Source organism: Paralichthys olivaceus, chromosome 6 (assembly GCF_024713975.1).
Source record: "Paralichthys olivaceus isolate ysfri-2021 chromosome 6, ASM2471397v2, whole genome shotgun sequence".
Classification (NCBI taxonomy): domain Eukaryota; kingdom Metazoa; phylum Chordata; class Actinopteri; order Pleuronectiformes; family Paralichthyidae; genus Paralichthys; species Paralichthys olivaceus.
Window position 1 is genome coordinate 2,207,666 of NC_091098.1, and position 26,609 is coordinate 2,234,274.

Genomic DNA, 26,609 nt, shown 5'->3' on the forward strand with positions numbered 1-26,609 from the left:
TTGCATTATTCTATGTAACATGTTTACAAACCAAGGTAACAGTTATTTGGGGTATTTTTTCGACAAGGGATTAGTTAGAGATATTGCAGGGAGAAATGGAACAGTCAGGAGCAACCCTAGTGAGCTGTTAGATGAAGAGGTGCAGTCAACAGGCCACACATCTCAGTTTTCTCAGCCAGGCAACCAATTCTTTTCACTTTGTGCGACTATTAACAGACTTGTCAACTTCAACAGGAAATCAGATCACAGTTGGACACATAAATGGTAAATGGTTGTACCACTCAAAGCGCTTTACACTACAGTTTTCCATTCACCCATTCACACACACATTCATACAGAAATCTCAGCATGAATAGGAATAAAGTGACCGAAAGCAATGGACCGCTTCTAACGTTCAATCAATCAATGGATGATATTAATTTCCCACCACTACAAAGAGAGATCTATAAACCAGACAGAAGTGAAATTGGGGAGAATAATAAGACAACTACATCTAAAAAGAAGAAGAAGAACATAATAGCAAGAGTTGTATATGGAATTCCCGTCATTAGACCTGAAGTGAAAAGGAAAGTGCAGTCTCCCCCAAAGAGAAAAAAGGGACTTGTATATCACCGTTCATTTCCAGCATGTCAGGAAACAAAGGCAACAAACATGCCTGTCCTGAGGGTGGACTCAGCAGAGATGAATAAGGACGAGATTGTCCTGAGGAAAGAGACAACAAAGACAATTGAAGACCAGACTGTCCTGAGGAAAGAGACAATTGAAGACCAGACTGTCCTGGGGATGGAGGAAGAGGCAAAAGTGTTTCAGCCTCCATCTCCACAGGCAGAGGCATCGACTTCTCAGTCCACAGGAACACAGTTTGCTGGGACAGCTGATGTTTCTGCACACACAGAGGCATCTGCATTTGAAGTGAAAAGGAAAGTGCAGTCTCCCCCAAAGAAAAAAAAAGGAAGTTGTATATTGCCTTCCATTTCCAGCATGTCAGGAAACAAAGGCAACAAACATGACTGTCCTGAGGGTGGACTCAGCAGAGATGAATAAGGACGAGATTGTCCTGAGTATAAAGTCAGAAGAGATATATGAAGAAAAGATTATCCCGGTGACAGAGTCAGCAGAGACAATTGAAGACGAGACTGTCCTGATGAAAGAGACAATTGAAGACCAGACTGTCCTGGGGATGGAGCAAGAAGCAAAAGAGTTTTAGCCTCCATCTCCACAGGCAGAGGCATCGACTTCTCAGTCCACAGGAACACAGTTTGCTGGGACAGCTGATGTTTCTTCACACACAGAGGCATCTGCATTTGAAGTGAAAAGGAAAGTGCAGTCTCACCCAAAGAAAAAAAGGGAAGTTGTAAATTGCCTTCCATTTCCAGCATGTCAGGAAACAAAGGCAACAAACATGCCTGTCCTGAGGGTGGACTCAGCAGAAATGAATAAGGACGAGATTGTCCTGAGTATAAAGTCAGAAGAGATATATGAAGAAAAGATTATCCCTAGGACAGAGTCCGCAGAGACAATTGAAGACCAGACTGTCCTGAGGGAAGAGACAACAAAGACAATTGAAGACCAGACTGTCCTGAGGAAAGAGACAATTGAAGACCAGACTGTCCTGGGGATGGAGGAAGAGGCAAAAGTGTTTCAGCCTCCATCTCCACAGGCAGAGGCATCGACTTCTCAGTCCACAGAAACAGAGTTTGCTGGGACAGCTGATGTTTCTGCACACACAGAGGCATCTGCATTTGTGTCTGCATCTGTGCCTAAGTTTGAATCTGGCAGTGGGGTTGATTTGACTACACATGCCTACTCTGAACTCTTGAATCGGCTCCTGTATGAGAAGCACATGAAAATGATCGCTCAGGTACATGAAAATGATGACCTCGTCAGAAAGGCAAAGGATATGGAGCGAAAAATTGTATATATTTATGCCACTAAAGTGGGTCTAGGGAAGGAAGTTTCACAACTGAGGATGCTTCAGTCAAGTGGTAGCCAAAAGGTCAGTGACCTTGAGAGAGCTGTCCAAACTGAAAGAGAGAAAACAATGGAGAAAGAGACATGCCTCGCCAGAGAGATTGAGGAAACATCCAAAATCCAAACCTCCCTGGTTCAAGCCCATGACCAACTGGAAAAGTCAAGATGCCTTTGGGAGCATGAGAAGTCCCAAATCTTGGCTACACATAGTCAGGAAACCTCCAGGCTCAAGGCAGCTCTGCTACAGGAACAGGAAGGAGGAAGGAAGGAAAGACACCAGTGGCAGTCGGAAATGTCCACAATTCAGGTGGCTCTCAACACCACTAAGGAAGCTCTGGAGGCAATGGAGGAGGATAAAGTAAAGTGGAGCGAGGAAATGATTAGGAGAATAACAATCCTAGAAGAGATGATAAAGGTGAAAGAGAGCAAATCAAAGAAACCGTCTTTGCTGAGACGATTTTTCCAGCTCTTTAAAAGAACCAGTAAAACAAACACTTGCACTTAATCACTGTTGTGACTATGTACTCATTAAACGTGGCACCATTAAATGGTGTTGTGGCAGTCGACCATGCCACGGGGTACCCACCACGACAGCCAGAGACGAACCAGTCCAACCATTGGGTGCTCAGCAACATCTTTTTATTTAATACAAAGAGAACTGACAGAACACTTAACTTAAAGGGTCCAGCACTTTCTGCTGGACCTTTAGCTTCGCCCAGTCTCTTCCCCAGTGTGTTCCACGAGGCAGCTCTGCTGCTGCCTTTTCAAGCATGAGGATCAATCAGCTAACAGCTCTCACCTGTGCTGACTGATCCTCTGTGGTGCAGGTGAAGGTGCTCTCCCAGCCCCTTCACCTCCACATACCTCCACTGTCAGATTCAGGACCGGGAGCTATCCGGCCTGAACTGCTCCCCCCCTTCCATCCGCCCAGGGGAGGAACCCACCCCACCAAAGGAGGCGCTCCGGGCGTCGAGCAGGTGGGCATCGCGGGATGCGGCGTCTCTCTGGCGGCCTGGAAGGTGGGCGCCGCCGCACAGGCACCTTGGACCCCGGAACAGGAGTGCGCCGCCGTCTGGGGGACCAATCCATAGAAGCAGGGTCGGCAGGCGTCGGCCTTTGTGTGTGTGGGATTGTGTTTCAGGGTTAAAAAAAAGTGCATCTAAAAAAATGAGTGTAAAAAGAATTTACCCTTGAGGGATCAATAAAGTATCTCTTCTCTTTCTTGACAGTATAGAGGTTGGCAAAATTCACACTTATGCAACATTAATAAAGACGTGTTTTAAAGAAAAACATTTATTATGAAAAAAATAAAAGTATAAACACACAAACTAACAAAAGGTGTACTTACTATATACAGATGTGTGTGTGTGTGTGTGTGTGTGTGTGTGTGTGTGTGTGTGTGTGGAGTGGTGGGACCATGTGGCTGAGATCACATGTATGTGTTAAGTTTGTGGAGATGAGTGTGTGAGGTGTTGGTGCCAGGTTAAAGAAAGTAGTTAGATGCATGCAAAGAAAATGAAAAGCCTAACAGAACTAACATTAACTTTCAAATAATAAATAACACGTGTTGTGTTGTTGACGTGCTGACGTATTGCGGTGAGCGTATTGTGTCACCTCCTTGTTTTGAACTCTTCTCTTTTTCGTCTCTCCCTATTCTGCTAATATCTGACTCACTGAAGCTAATTTTGAGTCACACTCACAGTTTTACTATTCCTTACACTCACCTCTCCCTCTCTTAGCGACTCATTTGCTAAATCACTGTGATTTACACACTACCCGTGTTAGCTTAGCAACTTAGCATTAGCAGCTAACAATGGCTTCTAATAAGTGCTATACAAATGCAGTTATTATTATTATTATTATATTCTCCCCTGCTTTGTACCATTAAATGGATTCATTTTCAGATCTTCTGTCAGTTGTTTAGAAGATCTTGTTTCTGTGTGTCACATAATTTATCAGGCTCTGTAAATTCATTTTTGGAAGTCTCTATGCCAATCTAACAAATTGGCCCCCCTCTATGGCCAAATACCAGATGGCCCTGGAATGTCTGGATGTTCTTTATTAAAGTCACTGATAAGATCCAAGTCCATAATAAAACTGTCCGGAACCCACTGGCGTTCTTCAGGTCCATACCCCACCCAGTCCACCAGGAGTTTCCTGCCCTGGCCCCTTTTACGCACCGCCAGCATGGTGTACACCGGCCCTCCATCGACCATACGGGGAGAAGGGGGTGATTTGGTAGCTGGAAACAGAGCACTCTCCTTGACCGGCTTAATTTTGCTGACGTGGAATGTGGGATGTACTCGGAGGGACCGAGGCAGACGAAGACGCACAGCCTCTGGATTGATAATCCTGGTGATGGGGAACGGACCGACGAAGCGTGGAGCCAGTTTGCGCAACTCCACCTGAAGAGGCAGTTCTTTGGCCGCGAGCCAGACTCGCTGGCCAGGCTGGTAGACAGGAGCCGGTCTCCTGCTGCGATCTGCAGCTCTCTTAACTCTGTCCCCTTGACGTATAAGAGTCTGTTGCGCTGCAGCCCAGATAGGGCATGGGCTGATGGGACAGACACCTCAGGTTCGGACTCAGAAAAGGTCGGGGGTTGGTAACCAAAAACACACTTAAAAGGGGACATACTGGTGGCTGAGGTGGGAAGGGAATTATGGGCGTACTCGACCCATGTCAGGTTGAGTACGCCCATAATTCGCCCATAACTCCATGACGCGGGGGTTTTCCCTGCGTCATGGAGTGGCACCGATGACACCGATGGTGTTACGCCCCGTTGCCGGGGAAAATATAAAGTAAAAAAGGTGGAAAGAAACTACACAAGCACGACGAGTTAGCAGCCAGTGTGTATTCGTCAGTCAGCCATCCTGCTTCTCCTTCAACACGGGAACAGACATCAACAATCAATCGCCGTGCAGCACATTCGCCACGGACTTAATAAAAGAAAATAAAACACAATTGCAGTTACAGAAATACTTATGCAAGTCATATTTGATCAAAGGTAAGTACAAAGTTGTAAACAAAAATGATATAAAATAAAGTGTTTTATCTATAAGTGCAGTCCTGTCTCTGTTGTTGTTTCAATACCTGCGAGGCAAAAGCAGTTGAACACTGAATAGATGATCGATCATCATTTTAACCTCTTTTAACTCAAGACACTTGAAAACAATTAATTATTATTCTTTTTTAACTCACTCTTTCTAATGAACTGCTATCTTAGCATATGAAAATCATGAACATGAATTATTATTATTTTCATTCATTTTATCCTATTTTAAACACATGAAACATTTTATTATCCGGTATTATAATCATGACAGTCTTTTTAAACACATTTTGCCATTAATTATTATTATTCTACTCAGTCATAAGCTCTTGGTTAACCAATGTTCACTATTACAACCATGACAATGGCACCGATGAGTTTACAGATCTCCTTCCAGAACCGCGAGATAAACTGGGGCCCCCCGATCTGACACGATGTCCTGTCAGAATCTGTGAATCTTAAAAACATTGTTCATCATAATTTCGGCCGTTTCTTTGGCTGAGGGCAATTTGGGCAAAGCTATAAAGTGAACCATTTTAGCGAATGTCTACGACTGTTAAAACCGTGGTGTACAGACAAAGTCCATAGAAATTTCCGCCCACGGCCGGGACGGAATAGGAAGAGGCTGCAACAAGCCTGCGCGGGTTCTGGAGGAGTTCTTATTCCTGGCACAGACTGGACACGCCTCAACGTACTCCCGCACTTCCAGCTCCATGGACGGCCACCAGAACCGCTGTGTGATGGCGAATATGGTCCGTCGTACGCCCGGATGACAGGTGAGCAGAGACGAGTGAGCCCAGTGAATCACCTGTGGGCGCAGATCAACAGGAACATACAGACGGTTCTCAGGGCACCCACTAGGTGGCGGGGTCTCACCATTCGCTTGCTTCACCTCGGCTTCTATGTGCCAGGATACCAACCCCACCACACGGATAAGTGGAAGGATAGGCTCGGGATCCGTGGCAACAGGCTCGGGGCTGAATAGGCGGGACAGGGCGTCAGGCTTAGTGTTTTTGGACCCCGGTCTGTAAGATAAGGAAAAATTTAATCTGTTAAAAAACAATGAACAGCGAGCTTGACGGGAATTTAATCGTTTAGCTCCTTTTATATACTGCAGGTTATCAGTCCAAACCAAGAACGGGTGTTGTGCCCCCTCCAGCCAATGCCGCCACTCCTCCAACGCCACCTTCACCGCCAACAGTTCACGATTTCCAACGTCGTAGTTCCGCTCAGCTGCCTTCAAGCGTCGGGACAGGAAGGCGCAGGGATGCAGCTTGTTGTCCACCTCGGCTCGCTGGGATAAGACGGCCCTGATCCCCTCGTTAGATGCATCTACTTCCACCACAAACTGGTGAGAGGGATCGGGAAGCGTGAAGATAGGCGCCATGGTGAACCGCCCCTTCAGCTCTCGGAACGCTGCGTCCACGTCAGCGAACCAGCGGAATGACACCTGCGGAAAAGTGAGAGCGTGGAGAGGAGCTGCTATTGCGCTAAAGCCTCTGATAAACCGCCTGTAAAAGTTAGCGAAACCTAGGAATTGCTGCACTTTCTTGCGGCTATCAGGTGTTGGCCACTTGGCTACAGCGCTCACTTTAGCTGGGTCCATCTTAACCCTTCCAGGGGTTACGATAAAGCCCAGGAAGGAGATGGTATCGGCATGAAATTCACTCTTTTCTGCTTTCACATGTAACTTATTAGCTAGAAGATGTTGCAGAACGAGCTTAACGTGTCTCTGGTGGGTTTCCACGTCGGGAGAGTAAATAAGAATATCATCTAGATATACATAAACAAACTGATCTAAAAAGTCTCTTAAAACATCATTAATCAAAGCTTGGAACACTCCTGGGGCATTGGTGAGACCAAACGGCATCACTAAATACTCACTTGGTGTGTTGAAACCAGTTTTCCACTCATCCCCCTCCCGAATGCGGATAAGGTGGTATGCGTTTCGCAGATCCAACTTGGTGAAGATCTGCACTTGTTGTATTTGATCAAATACTGACATCATGAGGGGGAAGGGTTATCTATTCTTGACTGTGACTACGTCAGTCGGAGGTCACAAAAATCAATATTGATTTGGTGTGTACATATGCAAAGAGAATGTCGGACTCCGTAATTTTTCTCTGGACCCCTGCCTAATGTTTCCAGTGATGACATGTACAGCCGCATGTCATCCTTTCACCGCTGGCTGTCAAGGTGGTGTCCAAATAACAACGTGGGCTTCGTAGATAATTGGCGCACTCTTTGGGGGAAACCTGGTCTGATTCGGAGATATTGTATTCATCCCACTTGGAATGGAGCAGCTCTCATATCTAGAAACATGACAACGTTTGTTAGACAGTCCACACCGTGACAATCCAGAGTTGAGACCAGGAGGCAGAGTCGCAGTCTTACACGCTTCTCTGCGCTTCTATTTGAACAGTCATCCTCACAATATCCTATAGAAACTGTGTCTGCCCCCGACACCCTAAATTCATTAAATCAAAAGCAAACAGGACAGGAATAATATATTCAAACCTAATAAAAGTTAACACAGCCAATATACCTGTAACAAAACACAGAATTATAAAAGGCGGTTTATTAAATATCAGGTCACTCAATCAAAAATCATTACTTATTAATGACCTGATTACCGATCACCAAATCGATCTATTATGTTTAACAGAAACCTGGCTGCAAGATGGAGAATATGTAGGCTTAAATGAAACGAAGCCCCCAACCTATACTAATACTCATACTTCTCGAAGCACAGGCAGAGGTGGAGGGGTTGCAGCAACCTCTAAATCTGACCTATCTATCAACCCTCGACCGAAAGAAAGTTATAACTCCTTTGAAAATCTTATAATCAGCCTCATCCATCCAAGCCTGAAATCACATAGAAATTCTGACTAAGGGGCAGGCGGACGATATATGATAACTAGATGAATTGGTTTATCTGAATTCTCTGAATTTCTATCAGAACTAGTTCTTAGGACAGATAAAATAATTATAGTAGGTGATTTCAACATTTATGTAGATGTTGCCAACGACAGCCTTAGTTCAGCTTTCAAATCAATAATAGCGATTGGTGTCATTCAACATGTGAATAAACTCACCCACTGTCTGAATCACACTCTTGATCTTGTTCTGACATATGTCATAGACATTGAAAATGTAATAATATTTCAACAGAACCCTCTTCTGTCCGACCATTTTTTAATTACATTTAAATTTAGAATTACTAATTACACTGATTCTGGACAGAAACTCTATTATAGTCTGTGTTTATCTGATAAAACTGAATACATTTAAGAACTGCTTCCTTCTACACTTACCTCTCAGCCATGTGTCACTACAATACAGGAAAGTTATCAAAACTTTACCCCCACACTAGTTGATAACTTAGTTAATAGTACAGCAGCTTCATTAAAAACAATCCTTGACGCTGTCGCCCCTCTAAAAAAGAAGAAGGCAAATCAGAGGAGATCAGCTCCGTGGTATAATTCTCAGACACGTGTTCTAAAACAGACATCACGGAAACTAGAGAGGAAGTGGCGTTCCACCAATAAACATGACTTTTACCTAGCCTGGAAGAATAGCTTGATATATTACAAGAAAGCACTTAGAAATGCCAGAACCTCCCAGGTTTCTCTTCAGCACTGTAGCCAGGCTGACAGAAAGTCACACCTCTACTGACCCATCTATTCCTCTAACCCTGAGAAGCAATGATTTCATGAGCTTCTTTACAAATAAAATTATAACCATCAGGGATAAAATCCACCACCTCCTCCCAATGAATAGCACATACGTAGAAACATTGTCTGGTCCTGAAACCATAGAACCAGATTTATGTTTGAACCAATTTTCTTCTATTGACCTTCCTGAACTGACCTCATTAGTTTCATCATCTAAACCAATAACTTGTCAATTAGACTCTGTCCCAACTGGACTTTTTAAGGAAGTTGTCCCCCTGATTGACAGTTCCATATTAAATGTCTTTGTTGACAGGCTATGTACCACAAGCTTTTGAGGTAGCTGTTATTAAACCTCTGCGTAAAAAGCCTACACTTGACCCAGAGGTTTTAGCTAATTACAGAGCCATATCAAACCTGCCCTTCATTTCAAAAATCTTAGAAAAAACAGTTGCTAACCAGCTGTGTGATTACTTAGATAGTAACGATTTGTTGGACAAATTCCGGTCAGGATTCAGATGTCACAGTCAGTCACCCATCCTCCCACTTCTCAGTCAGTCTCCCATCCTTCCACCTCTCAGTACTTTTCCATGGACTCCGCCTCTGCCTCATCTGCCAGCCAAGCCACACCCTCTCACAATCCAACACAGCTGCTCCTCATCACCTGCAATCAAGCCCAGTATATATTCACCAGCTCCACTCTCAGTCAGTGCCAGATTGTTCTACGCCTTCATGCAAGACTTTCCAGCAGTTATCTCCGGACTGATTCTTCGTTGCCGACCCTGCCTGTTCCTGACTAACCTGCCTCGTCCGAAACCTGGTAATCACCTCTGCCTTCCATCCCTGACCAAGTCTTCTGCCTGTTACTATCTGACCAAGTCGTCGGCCTGTTGCTGTCTGTATTGCCTGCCACCTGATCTGCTAAGAGCTGACAATAAAGACTGTTACCAACTGTCCATGCTTGTTGTGCTGCATTTGGGTTCAAAACCATACCCGTTACATTAGAATCCATCACAGCACAGAAACAGCACTATTGAAAGACCTTTTTAAGGCATCAGATGATGGACTTGTCTCTGTGCTCGTCCTGTTGGATCTTAGTGCAGCATTTGACACCATAGATCATAAGATCCTGTTATAGAGACTAGAACAACATATAGGGATCAGAGGAACTGCACTAGACTGGTTTAAATCATATTTATCAGATAGATTTCAATTTGTTAATGTCAACAATGACCCCTCCATGCACATGCAAGTTAGTCATGGAGTTCCACAAGGTTCTGTCCTTGGACCGATATTCTTCACCTTATATATACTCCCCTTAGGCAACATCATGAGAAAGCACCACATACACTACCATTGTTACGCAGATGACACCCAGCTGTACATTTCTCTGAAGCATGATGAATCTAATCACTTAGTTCAACTTCAGGAATGTCTCAAGAACATCAAGGCCTGTAATTCCTTATTATCAGGATGCCCCAGGAAGACTGTAAAGTCTCCAGTTGGTCCAAAATGCCACAGCACGAGTGCTGACAGGAGCTCTAAGGAGAGATCATATTCCTGTCTTAGAAAATGTAGAAACAAAGAGAGATAGATTTTATGTTTTTTTACAGTATTCACTCTGGTACCTTATTCACATTAAATGAATGTCTTTATCATTGTGACTGCCTCTGCCCTCCATCAGCATAACTCTCTCTCTAGCCGAGCAGAGAACGGTTTTATCTTGAGTAAAGGCCAGCAGGTAAGCCAAGGTGAGATGTCTGACTGAGGACAGAGGCACATTTACATTTGACATCCGTTAGCTGTAATGCTAAATTATATAATTGATGCTTTGCGGCTCAGAACATCTTCACGTAATCTTTAACTCACATTTACACACCTTGCTTTTCAGCTCATGAGTTCGTCCCACTGCGTCACTTACCGGTGTGAGTTTTACTGTTTATAGAAACATATGTGCTACACATAAAGTGCATTGGTGCTAGTAGCAAATCTCTACTGGCTACCGTAAGCTAGTTTAGTTAAGTTAGCCTTGACAAGAATCCAATGCTACGTGATTTGGAAAACATACTTACCGAGGTGGCCTGTGGTAGCCCTGTGGCGGTTGCTGTTGCTGTTGCTGTTGCCGTCGATGTGGAAAAATTTTGGATTGCTGCCAGAACGGCTCTGCCGATATTCTCCGCTAACGCCGATTCATTCATCGACATGTTTGCAGAGCGACCATGGCCGACAGGAGAGTGTACTGGGTGGAGGCGGGCGAACATGACAGATCAGTCAAAGTGCGCCCCCTTGTGGCTGGCTATAGTGGCTACAGGTCATAAGTCCCGCATTCTTCATAAAAGTGACACTAAAAACTCAAAGTACTCTTCAAATAAAGTTTCTGCATACGTGTTTGTTATTTTATGTAGTTATTAACACGATATTCCATGTCCAAGAGTCCATTTCCCCGGATAAGTTGGGTTTTATTTGTTATTTGCCACTATAAACACACTCTGACCTCCTCAAGCTTTTATTTTGGTACTTCCTGTTACCGGCATTTGAATTTGCATATTAGTTAAATATTTAGTTTCACCCGAAACATTTAGATTTAACAATTTAGATTTAGATTCAGATTTAACATTTAGATTTAACATTTTGATTTAACATTTAGGTTTAGATTTAACATTTAGATTTAACATTTAGTGTTGGATTTAGATTTAACATTTAGATTTAGATTTAACATTTAGATTTAGATTTAACATTTAGATTTAGATTTAACATTTAGATGTCAGATTTAGATTTAAATTTAACATTTAGATTTAGCATTTAGATTTAACATTTAACATTTAAGTGTAACATTTAACATTTGGATTTAAATATTTAAAATATCTCTAGTTGACAAATATTGTTGTAAATGTGCAAAAAAGTGACTCTCAAAAATTCACACCAGTTTTTTAAACATGGTTTGAAGCTAAATGTGACAAAATGTTGCTGTTATTTTCAGCGTGAGCTGCTTTACAAACGGCACCCCATATCTAGAGGGGCTTGATTTTACATGCCTACAGTAGTATCAAAACTCTTCCTGTCGTAATGACAAGGTTCATGTTCTACATAACACCTGAAGGGCAAACCCTCCATCTGACCTCAGGGACCAAAGTGTATGTGTGGCTATGGCTGTGGCTGAGGAGAAGAGCGGTCGTCCTCCAACCAGAATGTCATTGGTTCGATCACAGTCTTCTCCATCTGTATGCCAAAGTGTCCTTGGGCAAGATACTGAACCCTGAATGGCCCCTCATATGAATGGGTAAAAGGCAAACTGTCCTGTAAAAGCTCTTTGAGATTGAGCCAGCTGCTGGGTTTAAACAACATATCGCAGTGTGACAATGTTTTGTGTCTGACGACAGGCTAGCTGTCCCGGTCAACTCAGCCAAGTTAGCTAGCTAACACTTCAGTGTCCTTACTGAACTGCTGTTAGCTACAAGTTAGCTGCTACTTCACTGATTCACACAGGCCAAAAGATATTTTAGATTAAAAATAAAGGAGATTAGGTCGTCAATTATATTCAATCTGAAGTGGTTCACCAGAGGTTAGGTTGACAGATGTGATGGTTCTTTACATGAGAGGTAAACAGCAGTGAGGAAGTGGAGCTCTAACGCAACGTAAACTTGGCAAACACTCCTGAAACACCAGCTAGCTGAGGAGCTAACACTGACAGCAGTGTATAAACACGGATGAAGCTGGGTGGTTACAGACTTAATGGAGGTATACGGTGTCATGTGAGAGAAAGCCACCCACTAAACCTCTACATCTGGTTTGACGGGATTTTATTCAGGCACAGTTTGAAAGCTGCTGTCAGAGATTATATTCGGAGATTACCATTTCCTGCTCTGGATGAAAATTGGCGACAGTCATAACCTAATAACTTCCGACTATTAAATTGGTTGATCTTATTTTATCAGCATGTAAACACCAAATCCAGAATGCAATCCAAGGTCTCAGTATTGAATTAGCTGGTTTGAGACTAGTCGTTCTGGAAATGATCATGTTCGAGTGTTATTGTCATGGGTTTGACTTTTTCTTCTAATCAGAAATGAGGCCTCATCCCACATGTTTTTTTCCATGCACTATGTTATATCATACCTATAGTGTTTCATTTGTTTTATGCCAGAAACTAATTTGAAAGTCATTGTTGGTCAGTAAAATGCTTTGGCCCTAAGTGAAACATTGTAAATATCTGGTGGAGTACACTGAAATACTGGAGCATACCCTGAATACAGTTTTTCACATGTCCATGATGCCACAACTAGATCTCTTGTACCTCTTGTCATAAGTGCACACACATAGCAACTCGTGTTGGGGAATATCATTTGATACAATCTGACACCAGTGGCGCACACGCACATATAAATGCAGATACATTAGACAGATGAAATAGTCAAAGTTCACTGTCTGATTGGCAGATGCCCCCTCCACCTCGTTTCTCCCTGTGAGCTTCTCTTTGCAGGAACTGTTGAGTTACTCTATAATTTTGTCAGGTCTCAAACTTACTCTGTAAAGAGCCATGGCATAATCTATATTGTTAATTTGCATCATCAAGCAAACATTTCTGGTTGATATTATTTTTGTCAAAAAGAGTTTAATTCCACATATTGAAAAAGCAGGAGATGAAATGATTGTGGCCATAATAGGTTTCCAGAGTTTTGTTAAGTGTTTCCTGACAGTGTTTCATGGATCCATACCTCACACCATCTTAAAACTCTCATCCTGTCCTATTTCATCATTGTGCTTGTACACCAATCAAGCTCCTCACCCTGCAGGGTTGTTTTTGCTCTGAATGCACAGAATCAATAACAGAGTACATGTCTTTCTTCATTCTTTCAGATGGCTGCAATCAGAAAGAAACTAGTGATAGTCGGTGATGGAGCCTGCGGCAAAACCTGTCTCCTCATAGTGTTCAGCAAAGATCAGTTCCCTGAGGTCTATGTGCCCACTGTGTTTGAAAACTATGTGGCAGATATTGAGGTGGATGGTAAACAGGTAAGCTGTTTATTATAATGTCACATTTCTTTCTTTTTGTCATGAGTCAATTAACACAGCATAGGGTGTGTAGACTGAGCCTCGGACCCTGAAGGTTTGTTTCATAATATAACCTGAGCAGCACTTGGTTTTTAAGGATGATACTATGTTGGACAGTTAAAAACAAAAAATGCTAACAATATATCAAATGTTAGTAATATGTTTTAAACTAATGCTTGTGCAATGCTTCATCTTTTTTGTCCATGATAAATGAACATAGAGACGCTATTTTTAAATGATAAACTTGTTTGTGAAATTCTGTCATTTCATCTCACTTATCTCTAAACATGTACACTGATACCAACACATCTGGAAGAAGGTAACATTGGGTTGTATATTGGCCTGGCGGATTTGTCCATAGACTTAATTTCCCTTTGGGGATGAATAAAGTAATCTATGAATAAAGTAATCTATCTAGACATATATACACAGTATGTAGAATCCACATTGACCGCTGGATCGAACGTCAACGTTGCCATCCAATTGGGCGAAATATTTTCAAGAAAATGTTTTAAGATTAAAAGTGCCTCTGGATTTTAGTTTAGTTGTATTTCAAAGCTTCTCCCTCACCCAGAATCTGCCTGATGTCTGAATCTGAATACTTTTCCTGATTTTGAGCCAAAGCTTTTAAACCTGATAATAGATCACCAGTTTGACATTTTGATGGATTTTTAACAAACTGAACAAAGCTCAATAATAACTTGTTTAACCTGTACATCAACAGAAATGGAAAATTGACTGTTGTGTACCGGAACAATTTTTTGTCAAACAACTGTTCTATCCAACCTTTCTGCTGTTTTCCTGGTTGTCTTTGAATCTATCTCATGTTGTCAGAATCTAGGGCACAAACCTTGTAACTGAGCCCTGTAGCATTTAATTGTGATGCAGATATGGTGGTGTTGTGAAGTATGTAAGCATTAATGTCCTCGACCCCTGTAGGTGGAGCTGGCTCTCTGGGACACAGCAGGACAGGAGGACTATGACCGGCTGAGGCCTCTCTCCTACCCAGACACAGATGTCATCCTCATGTGATTCTCCATCGACAGCCCCGACAGCCTAGGTGAGATTTCTTTCCTGCCATTGGTTTTGACAAATGTACCATTTGCTCCACATTCAACATGGACACTTTGTGCCCGATGCAGAGAATATTCCAGAGAAGTGGACTCCAGAGGTCAAACACTTCTGTCCCAATGTGCCTATTATTCTGGTGGGAAACAAGAAAGACCTGCGGAATGATGAACACACCCGTCGAGAGTTAGCCAAGATGAAACAGGTGAGTGAGGCCTGTACTTAACTGTGCTCATTCTGCAGCTTATACAAATTCAAACCTATGGGGGTTTGTTTAGACTGAATTTCATTATAATCCCAAAGGTTACTTATCTCAAAATGCATCAAATTGACTGAGTTAATCATGGGAAACTGTTTGTGAAACTGTAAGAGCGAGGAGTCCTCCATATTCTGCACTTTTGGTTCTCACTGCAAAGCTATACAAGATAGTAAATGTTTATCTGCACACTCTAGTAACAATCAGGTTTGACAAGGTGGAATATTCTCACCAGTCCACTTCACTCTGTATATGGATGGTCTCTCCAAACAGTTAATAGAGTTAAGGACTGGCTGTATGGTGGGGATAGCATTGTTAACCCTTAGGGCACCTTCTGGACATCTTTGGCCATTTAAGTTTCTTTTTTTGATAATTCTGTCTGTGTTAATGCATATGACTCGGGACTTTCAAAAGATGTGTATTTTCTGCAGATTTTTAAAATTTGTGTAAAAAAAATACAACCTTTTATCACATTTGTAGCACAAAAAAAGCCCCATTGGAACCCATTATAACTGCTTTTTATCTCTTTGCCAAAATAAAATCATGCATTACACATTTTTATTATTTCATTCTGAAGTCCTGGCTTCAAAGTTATATTTTTTATATTGACCCATTTTCCCACATTTGGCATAAAGGTAAAATACATAGTATTTCCTGTAGTGGCACTATTTCTGTATAATGGAACCCATAAACCTAATGTATGCAAGTGAAATGATGTGTGAAACCTACATTTTGCTGTGAATATCTGTATGAGTTACAGCATGCTAAGCTTTCACTGTAACTGTGTATGTGTAAGTGTGTTTGTGCATCTGTGTGTGTTTGTTGCTAATCAGCAAAATAATTACGCAAAAATAATGTTAGTGATCATCAGTGACATATGCCAGGCTCTGTTAACCTTCCAAAAATAATGACATTATCATGTAGTAAAGGGAAAATATGACATTTTCTGTGTTTTGTTTTTATATAGTTAGCATAAAAACCAATGGTGTCAAACTGGAGTTGAAATAATAAAAATGAATGAATATTTGGTATTTATGATCAGGGCTGATGTTTAATACAATGAATTCATTAAAAGGGAAAAAAATATTTATATATATGTAAAGTTTATTACAGCAGATTTAGGGAGTGGACATTGTTGTCCACGAAGGAGCCGAGAGGGTAGTGTTTTTTAAATATGACACTACACGAATGACACATGCCATGCTGTGTTCACCCTCAAAAAATAATGTCATTGCCATGTAAAATTAGCATTTAAAGCATTCATATACTTAAAATGAATACATATATTTGGTATTTATGATCAGGACTGAGGTTGGTTAAAAAAAAAAAAAGTTATTAAAAGTGAAAAATAAAGAATAACATTAACTTGTTTAATAGTTTTACAGAGTGGCTATTTTTGGCCACGAAATGATTTAGTTGTCTTGTCTCCTCACAGTGCTGGTTTACAGCAACTGTACAAGCCTATGACATGTTTAAAAAGAGTGTTGGATCCAGAGACTTAATTTTCTCTCATTCTATTGAACAGGCCGAGTCCTAAAGAAAGAACCAAGTGAAATATCTAGGTCACATCATTATGAATGATTTCTGTGATTCTGACGAGGTGCAGCATCGGTGCTGTAAACTCTATGCACAAGCCAACATATTCACTGCATGTATCAGCGGCTAGAAAGATAGAAAGATGTGAAGAGATCAAACCATCAAGTCATCCCATTGAACTTATTTTCTTTTTTGATTTTGCCACACAGGAACCAGTGAAGTCTGATGAGGCGAGGGAAATGGCTAACCGGATCAATGCTTTTGGTTACTTGGAGTGCTCGGCCAAGACGAAGGATGGCGTGAGGGAGGTGTTTGAGATGGCCACCAGGGCAGCACTGCAGGCCAAGAGACGAGGCAAGAAAAGCGGCTGCTGCCTTTTATAGAGTGTCAGGTGACGCAGGATCAGGAGGGAAGGAGGGAAATAAACACGGCTAAGAAAAACATCCCTGTGGCTGTTTCCACCAAGGTAGACACAGTTGACTGGGGAGTTGTAGGGATGAAACCAGGCTAAAGAAAAAAAGGAAGGTCAAATGCTATGGAAAAGGGGAATACATGTATATACATTTAAGTTCGACATTATAGCTTTTAGCTTTCAAATAGAAATACTGTAATCTCGAGTTTAGGACTCAATAAAGCTGAAATTAAGAGAACATGACGAGAAGGGAACATTTCTCCTGCTCATACTCTTACTCCAGTACAGTAAGCTCCTCTGTGGCTGGTGGTCGAAATCAGACGAATGCCTGCCTAACTAACTGTTGGAAGACTTCCGTGGCTTGCAGCGTGACTGTGCTTGTCTTTCATTCTGTATGTTTTTCACTCTCCTTAAATTCCAAAGTTAGAACTAACAAACTTTTTATGGACTCGCTTTTCTTTTTTATGAACCTGTGATATTTCATACAATTTTCAATTAAAAAGCAGAGTTTAATTGTTTGCAGTTAAGTATAAAAACATAATGAGACCAACGACCATGAGTGTTTTATACCTGCTTGTTAATTAATAAAAGTTGACTGAGTTAACTTGGCCTTAAAGTGACAAAACTGTGATTGAAATAAATCAAAGTGTACTGTCAAATACGCTGTATGTGACTGGGGATTAAAGGGTAAATAAAATGTTATTGTCCTTTAGAAAGTTACTGTAAATTCTGAAATAGTAACAGGTCTTAATTTCTAACTGCTACTGGGGCAGAGCCTTTTTTAAACAAGCTGAAAAGACTTGATTCCTAATTTCCCCCGTTTTCTGAAAATATTTCAGAATTTAAGAAGAAGAATCCTCCCAATTTTACCATGTGATCACTTTCAATTTGCTGTTAATGCAAACTGAACCCTGTCTACCTGACAAATTCAGTATATTGCACATTTCTATAGCAAAGTATCCTATACTATACAGTTGGGTAGTTTCTTTCAAAATAAATACTATGCTAGCTGCCAGTAGGCTTTTAATGTGAAACCTTTGCCCAGGGCTTCAGTCACTTGTGGAAGTGAGTGAAAACAGTGTTTGTGTTGGAGAAGTGACACTTGAGGGATAGTTGATGGAATCAGTGCCATGGGACTGTCATCTATAGTGATGTTCATCTGCAATATACAGGACAAGTAATTCCACACCTTTGGTCTTCTCTGGAAGTTAGACATTGACAGTGTTTTTCCCCACTCTGCCACTTCACTCATGTCTACAGCTGTTTTTTTCTGCTTTTTACTCTGTTGTATGTTATGTTCACTTTGTGATATTCTACTGGCTTTTGTTGTATTATTTGCACACAACTAAAATCAAGAGGTCGGTGTGGTTAACACTTTTTAAAATATATGATGTCAGCTTATTAAATCCAAAATGCAAGCAACTCCTTATGGATCGGACATTTGTAATATTCTTTTGTATACAAATGTATCCTGACATTTCTCCAGTTGTATTTTGTAATGTATTCTAAAGGAAATAAATTGTAACCGAGAATGACCAAATTCTGCCTCTGGCGTCTTGTGCTTTCTCTCTTAACACCATTTCAGTTATGACGAATCATGCTATTGTCCATCACTCGTCCATCAAGATCCCAAAGTTTCCAAGGTACCCCATGTGTCAGGCTCATACCCATTTCCATTTAATTGTTTGGTACAGCCATATATAGCTTATGGTTATGAAAAGCTTCATTAAGTTTTGCCAGTTGATTGTTCAATTGTTTTGACCTTCATACTGTAACTGTTGGTTTTGCAGTTATACTGTTTTTATACACGTATCTCATGTGCACAAATTAATTAAAATGTGGTTACAAATAGTATCTTAGACACATGCATCAGTAGTACCAGCAGTCAATGAAGTAAAACATGGCCTCGATATATGTACTTTTCTATCTGACTCCCCCAGTGCTCTGTAGAAAAGACAGGGACTTGGATGTAAAAATAATTAACACATGGACACAGAATTAAAACTGAGAAAATGTATTTTTCATTTCATATGCAGAGGTTGGTAGAGATGGGTTAACATTCTCAGTTTTACAAGCAGCTTCACAATGTTTTTAAAATCTATTAGCTGTGTTAAGAGAATTCTGTGGGCACAGATTCCTCTGTTCTGACTGAAAGATCAAAGCTCATTCTCGTAATGAGTGACAGTATGTGTGACAAGTGGTAGAGATCAAACATTTCCACCCAGGCTTTTCAAACCAGTTTTGGTGAGTGCAGTGCAGCACCAATCTATGAACCCTCTCTTCACCACTTACTGTCATGTGCTTGCAGAGTTCTTGTGTCTGTAGAGGTGAGTTGATTGAGTCTTTATATCTCTGTCACTAATTAGTACAATGTTATTTAAATTCACATTTCTAAATACTAAGTTAATATTGTAAAATTGTTAAGATCACATTATTGTGCTGACATACATGTAAATAAAACCATGACCTCTGGAGGACGTTTGCAGAATTGGGTCAGACTTTCTGCAGTTTTGTCTTTTCACATGCAGCAGATTCTCCGCTCAGACGTATTCACAACAACACATACATCTTATAGAGGATTCAGGTGAGGGGTGGAGCAGCAGGCAGACCCAGGATATAACGTTATTTTCAGTCTGTCGTGTGTTAGAAACACCATCAACACCCCCACTCACATTCGATGAATCCTGTGGACGATCTCCTGCTGTGTTCTCACATCAGTTCCTCTGGACTTTCTGCAGACTTTATACTAGGGGGCTGGCCAAAGCAACTCTGGAAAAAGTCCGGAGGCTCTCACTTGCATATTTGCATTCACACATACAGCCCCTCCGGAGGAAGTCTGGAGGAGCTCCAGACTTCAGTGCACTTCTGAAAGCAGCTAAATCTAACACAGTGGCATCACTGGCGTCAGTCCTCAGCTCCGCTCTATAGTGTCCGATGGAGTCCTGCCACTAGTTCCTGATAGTATGGCTCTGAGAGGGGATGAAATACAAAGACATTTAAAGTTGTAAACAGATTTTACAATTTACTCTCACAATGGAAATTGTCTGGAGAGTCACAAACCTGTGTCAGGCTCAATAAATGAATGTCTAATGAGGAAGTCCAAGACCACCATGGCTGAGTTGGGCTTGAAGTCATCAGTGGCCAGCAGTTCTTTCACCTGGAACCATGACAGGGTGGTCACAAAACTCTCCTCATATTTCTTCTCTGGATGTTAGACATATATATATACATCAATTAATATATGAAATGGACTAACTTGAAATGTAATGTGAATAATACCTTGTTTAAATATTTTTCATCATTTGGACAGTGCTGTGTTGCAAAATGCGGTGATTGTGACATAACACAGTTTGCCTCTACTTGTGTTGCATGGTTGTGTTTGGGTATGAAAAGTCTGACAGGGACCAGATAACTGAACTTTGCAAAGTTGTCCACAGATTGGATCAAATCACCACTAACCTCCTTCACCACCATCACCACAATCATGAGGGGAGACCAGGACATGTGTAACATCCGGGACACGTGGGCTGTGTCTGAAATCAATCACTGATTACTAGATAGTTCACTATATGGTGAGTTTGCAATTTTGTAGTGTTGTCCCGAATTTTAAGTGAACATTTTTATACCCTATATAGTGGACTCGTTGTTTCCCACAATGCATTGAGAAAAGCAGTGTACAAACAATTGTCACTATCAAGCAAAATATACCATCATGTATGAAACGCTTTACCAGAGGATCTCAGACTGCGTCCTGGCTCGTAAGGAGATAAAAGTTCTGAAATATAGGGAGGAGAAGCCTGTCTGGCTTTTTAAAGTAATTAAAAGTATTTTTAAATCAATCCTCAAATAAACAGGCAGCCAGTACATGGGTGCTTAAATGGGGGGTGATATGGTTACATTTTTGGATTGTGTTAGAAGCCGAGGGGCAGCATTCTGGACTCACTGTAGACGCTGGATTGATTTCTGAGTAAGACCACTATAAAGGGAGTTACAGTAGTCGAGGTGAGAGGAAATAAGGGCGGGAATGAGTCTTTCCAGGTCTATGTGAGGGATACAAGATTTAACCGTGGCTATGTTTCTTAAATGATAAAAACATGATTGCACAACCTTCTTAATGTTGAGACAAACCAAATCCAGATTTCTAGCTGAGGACTTGGTAAATGGTTCTAGCTCACCATTTTGCCATCATATCATTCTTGCTGGAGATGGGACCAAAGACAGTTACACTGGATTTGGACAGGTTTAGTTGGAGAAAGTTGTTTCCCATCCAGTCTTTTATTTCAGCAGAATGTTTTCTCGTTTCATGTTTTTTGTATCAATCAATCACATTTTATTTTGTATAGCCAATATTCACAAATCACAATTTGTTTCATTTGGGTTAACAAGGTGCAATATCCTCCAGACTATATGAATGGACTGTATTTAGATGGAGCTTTTCTCCTCTTGATGACCACTCAAAGCATTTACAGTAAAGTTACCATTCATCCACTCACACACACATTCAAACAGTGCATCTATGTGCAGCACTTCGTCTATAAGAGGGCCGACCTTATGGTTAGAGGATGGCCACTTTACCCCCTAAGCCACAGCTGCCTCACCTCTTGTGTCTTCTCAGAGAACTTCACTTCCTGCCCCGTGTTCCTCCACCTGTTGATCACCCTGATTATTTCCACCTTCTAAAAAGTAGGTAAACACAGTTATGACCATCACATTCATAGAGCCTTACTGAATGTGATAGTACACCTGTGTGTTACCTCTAGACTAGATTACTGTAATTCCTTATTATCAGGATGCCCCAGGAAGACTGTGAAAAACCTCCAGTTGGTCCAAAATGCTGCAGCATGAGTGCTGACAGGAAGTAGAAGGAGAGATCATATTACTCCTGTCTTAGCTTATCTACATTGGCTCTCTGTAAAATTCAGAATAGAATTCAAAATCCTGCTCCTCACATTTAAAGCCCTTAACAATCAAGCCCCTTCATATATAAAAGAGTTCATAACACCATATTAACCCAACAGATCACTTCGTTCACAAAACACAGGCTCTCTGTGGTTCCAAGAGACTGTAAGAGTAGAACAGGAGGTAGAGCATTCAGCTACCAGGCTCCTCTCCTGTGGAACCAGCTCCCACTCTGGGTTCAGGAGGCAGACACCATCTCTGCATTTAAAGTTAAACTTAAAACGTTCCTCTTTGATAAAGCCTATAGTTAGTTCTGGATCAGGTGAGTCCTGAACCATCACTTAGTTATGCTGCTATAGGTCTAGACTGCTGGGGGAACTCCCATGATGCACTGAGGACCTCTCCACTTCTCTCTGTCTCTCTGCACCCCCCACATTCATTCATTTATTTATTTTAATACATGTCAATGACTAGTTCACTTTGTACTCCCATAGTCTCTCTCTCTCCATTTTTCTCTCTCATTTCAGATATCTCTGACCCCGGAACCTCAGGACAACAACTTTACCATTATTACTATTATTAATTACAATATATCAGTAATTCATTATAATATGAATTGTGTCTGTCATCAATAATAATTAAATGTCTTTACACTGTTGTTTACTTTTTAACTAGTCAGATCTAATACCTGATGGTGCTCAAGTGTTCCCGGTCTTTTATCGCTGCCGTTATTGCAGTTATTATTATTATTATATTCTCCCCTGCTTTGTAGCATTAAATTGATTCATTTTCAGATCCTCTGTCAGTTGTTTAGAGGATCTTGTTTTTGTGTGTCACATAATTTATCAGGCTCTGTAAATTCATTTTTGGAAGTCTCTATGCCAATCTAACAAATGCAGCAAAAACAAATTTACTAAACAAATCCTTGCATTTTCAATCATGAGGACGTACACACCAGCCAATTAAAAACATATTACTATAATGTCACTGCTGTCCACATTCACATTAAATAGATTATATTTGATCATCAATTGTATTGTTTCAAGTCGTGGTGTCATTTCTTCAAAATAAAATAAACTGAGCTGCCAACAGTCAACCCTCAGAAGACAATGCATTTCAAGCAGAGGTTGAATCCTTGCCAAAGGTGGATGAAATTAATTTCGCATCACTTCCTAAAGGCATCTCCAAACAGGACAGAAGTGAGAGAGAGGAGATTCAGTTTAATAATTATTTAATAATAATTAATAACAGTTTAATAATAATAACATTTATTTTATGGATTTTACTCTATTTTATTTTTCACTTGAACACAGAGTTAAAAAGGCAACATTTTGTGGCTGGCATGTATATATGTAATGTATATGTAAAGTACAAGGTGACATATTGCATTTCTTTGTGACACTGTATATTCACAGAATCACTTCCTGTTTATCAATTTGCCCTCAAAGCTTAATGTTTTTGTTTTGATGCAGTTTGATGTTTGAATTTCAAAAAGCTGTGAACTATGGCCTGAAGGTTGTGTCAATGGCTTAACAGACCTGAAATAGCCGCAGTGTTATGTATGTAAAAATAACATCATTCAAACCTATTCAAAGCCACACACGTGAACAGTAAATAAGCAAGTTCTGTTTCATCTCATGTAAATATTGAATATAAAATCTTTATGCAGATAAACCAGGTAGGATGAATGAAAACGTAACACTACATCATAGACTGTTAATAAAAAGCTGTGCACACTACGTCCAACACGCAAATGATAAAAAGGCCTGGAGTTTTTCTGTTTCACTACTATTAACATTTGCTTTATTCTATGTAACATGTTTACAAACCAAGGTAACAGTTATTTGGGGTATTTTTTCAACCAGGGATTAGTTGGAGATATTGCAGGGAGAAATGGAACAGTCAGGAGCAACCCTAGTGAGCTGTTAGATGAAGAGGTGCAGTCAACAGGCCACACATCTCAGTTTTCTCAGCCAGGCAACCAATTCTTTTCTCTTTGTGCTACTATTAACAGACTTGTCAACTTCAACAGGAAATCAGATCACAGTTGCACACATAAATGGTAAATGGTTGTATTTATATAGCGCTTTTCTAGTCTTGAAGACCACTCAAAGCGCTTTACACTACAGTTTTCCATTCACCCATTCACACACACATTCATACAGAAATCTCAGCATGAATAGGAATAAAGTGACCGAAAGCAATGGACCGCTTCTAACGTTCAATCAATCAATGGATGATATTAATTTCCCACCACTACAAAGAGAGATCTATAAACCAGACAGAAGTGGAATTGGGGAGAATAATAAGACAACTACATCTAAAAAGAAGAAGAAGAACATAATAGCAAGAGTTGTATATGGAATTCCCGTCATTAGACCTGAAGTGAAAAGGAAAGTGCAGTCTCCCCCAAAGAGAAAAAAGGGACTTGTATATCACCGTTCATTTCCAGCATGTCAGGAAACAAAGGCAACAAACATGCCTGTCCTGAGGGTGGACTCAGCAGAGATGAATAAGGACGAGATTGTCCTGAGTATAAAGTCAGAAGAGATATATGAAGAAAAGATTATCCCTAGGACAGAGTCCGCAGAGACAATTGAAGACCAGACTGTCCTGAGGGAAGAGACAACAAAGACAATTGAAGACCAGACTGTCCTGAGGAAAGAGACAATTGAAGACCAGACTGTCCTGGGGATGGAGGAAGAGACAAAAGTGTTTCAGCCTCCATCTCCACAGGCAGAGGCATCGACTTCTCAGTCCACAGGAACACAGTTTGCTGGGACAGCTGATGTTTCTGCACACACAGAGGCATCTGCATTTGAAGTGAAAAGGAAAGTGCAGTCTCCCCCAAAGAAAAAAAAGGGAGTTGTAAATTGCCTTCCATTTCCAGCATGTCAGGAAACAAAGGCAACAAACATGCCTGTCCTGAGGGTGGACTCAGCAGAGATTAATAAGGACGAGATTGTCCTGAGTATAAAGTCAGAAGAGATGAATGAAGAAAAGATAATCCCTAGGACAGAGTCCGCAGAGACAATTGAAGACCAGACTGTCCTGAGGGAAGAGACAACAAAGACAATTGAAGACCAGACTGTCCTGAGGAAAGAGACAATTGAAGACCAGACTGTCCTGGGGATGGAGGAAGAGACAAAAGTGTTTCAGCCTCCATCTCCACAGGCAGAGGCATCGACTTCTCAGTCCACAGAAACAGAGTTTGCTGGGACAGCTGATGTTTCTGCACACACAGAGGCATCTGCATTTGTGTCTGCATCTGAGCCTAAGTTTGAATCTGGCAGTGGGGTTGATTTGACTACACATGCCTACTCTGAACTCTTGAATCGGCTCCTGTATGAGAAGCACATGAAAATGATCGCTCAGGTACATGAAAATGATGACCTCGTCAGAAAGGCAAAGGATATGGAGCGAAAAATTGTATATATTTATGCCACTAAAGTGGGTCTAGGGAAGGAAGTTTCACGACTGAGGATGCTTCAGTCAAGTGGTAGCCAAAAGGTCAGTGACCTTGAGAGAGCTGTCCAAACTGAAAGAGAGAAAACAATGGAGAAAGAGACATGCCTCGCCAGAGAGATTGAGGAAACATCCAAAATCCAAACCTCCCTGGTTCAAGCCCATGACCAACTGGAAAAGTCAAGATGCCTTTGGGAGCATGAGAAGTCCCAAATCTTGGCTACACATAGTCAGGAAACCTCCAGGCTCAAGGCAGCTCTGCTACAGGAACAGGAAGGAGGAAGGAAGGAAAGACACCAGTGGCAGTCGGAAATGTCCACAATTCAGGAGACTCTCAACACCACTAAGGAAGCTCTGGAGGCAATGGAGGAGGATAAAGTAAAGTGGAGCGAGGAAATGATTAGGAGAATAACAATCCTAGAAGAAATGATGGAGGTGAAAGAGAGCAAATCAAAGAAACCGTCTTTGCTGAGACGATTTTTCCAGCTCTTTAAAAGAACCAGGAAAACAAACACTTGCACTTAATCACTGTTGTGACTATGTACTCATTAAACGTGGCACCATTAAATGGTGTTGTGGCAGTCGACCATGCCACGGGGTACCCACCACGACAGCCAGAGACGAACCAGTCCAACCATTGGGTGCTCAGCAACATCTTTTTATTTAATACAAAGAGAACTGACAGAACACTTAACTTAAAGGGTCCAGCACTTTCTGCTGGACCTTTAGCTTCGCCCAGTCTCTTCCCCAGTGTGTTCCACGAGGCAGCTCTGCTGCTGCCTTTTCAAGCATGAGGATCAATCAGCTAACAGCTCTCACCTGTGCTGACTGATCCTCTGTGGTGCAGGTGAAGGTGCTCTCCCAGCCCCTTCACCTCCACATACCTCCACTGTCAGATTCAGGACCGGGAGCTATCCGGCCTGAACTGCTCCCCCCCTTCCATCCGCCCAGGGGAGGAACCCACCCCACCAAAGGAGGCGCTCCGGGCGTCGAGCAGGTGGGCATCGCGGGATGCGGCGTCTCTCTGGCGGCCTGGAAGGTGGGCGCCGCCGCACAGGCACCTTGGACCCCGGAACAGGAGTGCGCCGCCGTCTGGGGGACCAATCCATAGAAGCAGGGTCGGCAGGCGTCGGCCTTTGTGTGTGTGGGATTGTGTTTCAGGGTTAAAAAAAAGTGCATCTAAAAAAATGAGTGTAAAAAGAATTTACCCTTGAGGGATCAATAAAGTAT

The 26,609-nt window shown here is 41.5% G+C and overlaps 2 long non-coding RNA genes and 1 pseudogene across 2 annotated transcripts in view; 2 read left to right on the forward strand and 1 right to left on the reverse strand.

Moving 5' to 3' along the window:
• LOC138410452 (uncharacterized) overlaps positions 1–26,609 on the forward strand; it is a 42,963-nt gene that overhangs the window by 2,605 nt on the left and 13,749 nt on the right. Inside the window, exon 2 of the long non-coding RNA XR_011243159.1 lies at positions 16,995–17,069. This is a non-coding gene — a long non-coding RNA (uncharacterized lncRNA). The remainder of the gene's footprint in view (positions 1–16,994; positions 17,070–26,609) is intronic.
• On the forward strand, positions 13,522–17,005 carry LOC138410451 (rho-related GTP-binding protein RhoA-C-like; annotated as a pseudogene).
• Positions 19,014–21,411, reverse strand: LOC138410589 (uncharacterized). Its single transcript, XR_011243297.1, has 2 exons — positions 20,076–21,411; positions 19,014–19,984 (listed from the first exon to the last, which is right to left on the reverse strand). It is a non-coding gene; the product is annotated as an uncharacterized lncRNA (long non-coding RNA).